The 4,733-nt window shown below is 44.8% G+C and overlaps 1 non-coding gene across 1 annotated transcript; it reads right to left on the bottom strand.

Moving 5' to 3' along the window:
• Positions 1 to 3,164: 3,164 nt before the first annotated feature.
• Positions 3,165 to 3,271, bottom strand: LOC148926340 (small nucleolar RNA R71). Its single transcript, XR_016131887.1, has one exon. It is a non-coding gene; the product is annotated as a small nucleolar RNA R71 (small nucleolar RNA).
• Between the last annotated feature and the right edge of the window lie 1,462 nt (positions 3,272 to 4,733).

Below are 4,733 nucleotides of genomic sequence, written 5' to 3'. Positions count from 1 at the left end.
GTTTGGTGATGTCTATTTCGACACAAATTCGCGCAAAGGATAGTCTCGACTTGGTCGCTGTGGCTTGATCGACTTGAATAGGGTTGCCGAGCAGTTTTCCTATCGCAAATAAGGCCGATGTGTCGAATAGACGGATCGGGAGTCCAATCAAGTTGCACCATATTGCTGCTATTGGAGACTCGCAATAGACGTCAAACTCGGGCGACCACATAAAAACACGCATCGGGTGTCGCTCCACATACCAAACCGGGGTGCCCTTAGCGGAGACGGGCATAGTCCGCAAGGTCATCAAACTGAATCAAGATATGCCTTGCGTTGATGTACTTCCATGAGAAGCTTCGAATGAACTTGATGTTATTAAGAGCCTTCTGTATTTGCTGTGCCGTTGGAAAGGAATTAGAGAATTTTCCGATAATTGCATAGCCCATATTGTCAGCAAGCCTTTTGTTTTCTTCACATGAGAAGAATATGGAAGGTTTACCATTGCTAATACCAACGTGTCCCATGGTTTAGATCTTCTCTGGATCAAAAGATTGGGGGCCGTTATTCTCTGTACCCTCTCGGAGAACTTGCGCCATGGTTCTAGGTGGACATTATCGTTGAGGAGGCGCCCCTTCATGAACCCACTTTGGTTTGGTGAGATGACCAATGAGAGGAGCGGTGCGAGTCTAGCCATTAGAATCTTGGTGATGATTTTATTCGTGACGTTGCAAAGGCTTATCGGACGATAGTCGGCCCAAGCCACCGACGTCTCTTTTTTGGTAATGAGAACAATCGATGTGGAGGTCACACTTCTCGGGAGATAAGCTCCCCCAAAGAACTTGGCCACAACGTCGGTCATGTCTCCCTCCATGATTTTCCAGCATTTTTGGAAGAAGACCGCCGTGAAACCGACCGGTCCTGGGGTACTGTCTCCTGAGATACTGAAAACTGCTCGCCTAATTTCCTCTGCCTCCGGCGCCACACAAAGGTGCTCGTAGTCAACATTTGGAGGAAGGCTTTGGATGATATCCAGGTCCGGCTCAGCCAGGTTTAAGGGAGGTGGAGCAAGAAGTTCTTGGAATTGTGATACGCCCGGATTTTGCACTGTTTTAAGGCCATTATTTGGTCCATTTTTGTTATCAAAATCACTCTACATGTCCATTATTTGCATATTCTATACATTTTGGTATTTTGACGTGTTTTGTGAGAAATGTGCATATTTGAGCCGAAAAGGGGAGTAAAAACGCATAGTCTGGAAATCTGGAGTCAGACGGCGACCAGCGACCGCCGCGAAGTTGTACGGCGACCGCCGGCGCCCGGCGGGCAGAGCAATGTGGCGGCCCGCCTCGGAAATTTACGCTAGGAGAAGAGTCTCGCCCGGCGACCGCCGGAGGACATGTGTCGGTCCGCCACCGAAGGGTCAGACTCCAACGCGGCGACCGCCGGCCAAGGTGCGGCGGCCCGCCGGAGAAAGGCGGTGAATACGACCAGCCCTAGATTTGCTCCAAGATTTAACAAATTTTGAAGATCTTTTCCTTCTATGATGAGGAATAATCTTCCCCTATAAATAGGACCTCAAGCTTCATCAAAAGAGTTTTTTTCACCCAACAAGAACACATTCATAGAGATCAAACGCTAGAGTACTTCAATTGTGCAAGGAGTTGAAGAAGGATTTCAAGAACATCAAGAACGACAAGGATTCAACCTACGGGTTTTATTTGCTTTAGTTTTATGTTCAGATTGCTTTCCCTTCAATCTATGTTTTTAGTTTATTCAGTCATGTGTAACTAAATTCATAGGATTCTAGGGATGTGTTAGTAGCAACTTTGGTTATACAATTCCGTTTTCTATTGAATATCCGTTTTATTTTTACTTTGTTTCTTCCCTAAGTTAATCATGATGCTTCATAATTGAGTGACACAATTATGTATGATTCAATACAACTTGCTTCATAACTGTGACAGAGTTCTAGCGAGTTAGATCCACTTAGTAGACACTACAGTTAGCTTCCTTTAAAACGACACTGTTAATTGAGAGTGAGGACTTTTCAAGGGTCTTAGGAGCTTTTTGGAGTTACGTGTTAGGATTGACAACCCTAATGTTAGTAATCAACGTTTGTATCGCATGAGCATAAGCTAGGTGACTCGTCCTTTCAAAGTATTAACTGTGCTAGGGTATTGTAGTTTGGAATTTGTATAACCATAAAAGTGAAAGAACATCCCTGGAATTCCCCTTATCTCTATACTTTTCTCTCCGTGATTTGCTTGCATTTAGTTGTTTACTGTTTTTAATATTTACTATTTTCAAAAAGTTACAAAAAATTCTTGTTTCTCCAGATAGTAATTGAGTTCTAGTAGAATATAGACACTTTGTGTACATCTTCCCCGTGTTCGATACCCGGTACTAACCTTTTGCTATACTATACCTACTCTGTATACTTGCAGGTATTTATAGTGCAAATAAAAAGTGCATCAAGTTTTTGGCGCCGTTGCCGGGGAACTTTGGAGTGATATCTTCAAACGGTTAATTTTACTACTTTGGATTTTTATTGCTTTCTGTTTTAATTTTTTTTTTTAGTTTAATGTGTTTTTGTTTTCGAGTCTTGCAGGTTTTGTATGCGAACGCATTCTGGGAAGTACATCTTAGAGCCGCTTGATTTAGAACTTGAAAGAACTCGTAGAATAATAAGAATTGAAAAAGGATCAGGAACAATGGGTGACCGAACAGATATTGAGAAGCTGCAGGAGATGGTGAAGTTGCTGATGGATGAGAGAGATGCGGAGAGAGCAGCTCGAGAAGCCATGGAAAAGAAGAACAGAGAAACATTACCTGTGATGAACATGTTCAATCATGGGAATATGATCACTTTTCCTAACGACCCTCGTATTGATGCTAACAATTTTGAGTTACGCATGCCCCTTATCCAAAGGGTCGAGCAAACTCCTTTTGCAGGTAGGGCGACTGAAGATGCTAACTGCCATCTCTCCAAATTCGTGGAAATCGCAAACACTCTGAAATTAAATGGTGTCAACGACGATGCCATACGGGTAAGACTTTTTCCATTCTCATTGATTGATTCTGCTAAAGAGTGGTTTGAGTGTATGCCACCAGAAAAGGTCTCCACATGGAAGGACATCGTAGCTACCTTCCTCGACAAATACTACCCGCCAGGCACTATTTTGAAGCTCAAAAGTGAGATCTTTCAGTTCACACAAAGCCATGACGAGCCCCTCTATGAGGCATTTGCTCGTTTCAAAGCTCTTCTTCGAAAGTGCCCAAACCATGGTTTTTCCATAGACCATCAGGTAGGAATCCTCTATAATGGATTTAACGAGAAAATATGTGCTATGCTTGATTCAGGGGCAAATGGAGGATTTCTAAGAAAGACAGGAGAGGATGCCATGACGGTGATCGAGGAGTTCGCCACCAACAGTCGGGGGTGGTCTAAGGAAAGGCATGCCACGAGAAGAGTAGCAGCCATAGAAGAGGCCGAAGAAAGTTCTTTTGCTAAGGAGTTAGCAGAACTTAGAGTCAGGATTGATCAAATGGACATCTCGAGGAAGGAAGATCCAATTCCGGCAACTTCCATAGTGGCGGCCAATGCACCCGAAACTGCCATATCAACTGTGGAAGAAATCAACTACGTGCAAGGAGGTGGTCCCAGAAACTACAATAACAATTATCGCCCTAATCAGGGGGGCGGTAATTTCAATAATTATAATGGGAACCGTCCGCACCCAAATCTTTCTTATTCTAACAATAATTACTTGCAACCCCCTGCAGGATTCAATGTTAGCAAAGGAGGAGTGGTTGAGCCGATGAAGAAGGAAGACAAGTATGAACAAGGAATCACGAAGATCTTGGAAGTAATTACGCAAGATAGGGAGATTAATGACACCAAGATCGGAGTGGTCGAAGCAAGGATAAACAACCTCGAGCAAGGAATGAACACAATCTCGGCAGCTGTAACCAATATTACCACTCAAAAGGAGCAAATTCAGAAGAAGTTAGATGAGGATAGAGCAAAGGCAGCAGCAAGAGTGGATGATATTAACAAGAAGTGGGTGGCAAAGCAGAAATCTGGGGACTGCCCAGTCGCCGGCGGACCGCCGCAGACCCCGCAGCGGCCCGCCACTAAGACGGCAGAGTCAACCACGCAGGACTGCCCAGTCGCCGGCGGACCGCCGCACACCCCGCGGCGGCCCGCCACTGACAAGGCAGAATCGTCCACTAAGCAGGAGCTTGTGCGGCACAACGGGATTGTACTCCCTTTTCAGCCAAAGAGGAAGTTCAAGCTTGAAGAGCAGTTCAAGCAATTCCTTAACATGTTTTGCAAGGTCCATACTAACATTCCACTTGTTGAATCGTTGCAGGAGATACCAAAGTATGCAAAGCTACTAAGGGAGGCGGTAATGAGGAAGAAAAAGCCGACTAAAGCCGACCTTAAGCTACCGCATCATTGCAGCGAGATCATCCAAAAGGAAAGGGCAGTGAAGCAAAGAGATCCAGGCCAGTTCATCATTAGGTGCCGAATTGGAGAAGGAAAAGTTGATAAGGCCCTCTGTGATTTGGGAGCAAGCATCAACATCATGCCGCTGAAGTACTATGAAAAGCTCAACATCGGGCCACTCAAGACCTCGGATGTGACCATAAGGTTGGCCGATAACACGGCCATCAAAACGGTGGGTATGATTGAGGATGTCTTGGTGAAGGTAGACGATTTCATCTTTCCTGCCGACTTCATTATTCTT

The sequence above is a fragment of the Salvia hispanica genome, chromosome 5 (genome assembly GCF_029641045.1).
Source record: "Salvia hispanica isolate PSC_SH4W2 chromosome 5, Shi_PSC_v1, whole genome shotgun sequence".
NCBI lineage: Eukaryota > Viridiplantae > Streptophyta > Magnoliopsida > Lamiales > Lamiaceae > Salvia > Salvia hispanica.
Note: the sequence above shows the minus strand (reverse complement) of the source record. Positions and strands in the feature narration are given on the sequence as shown.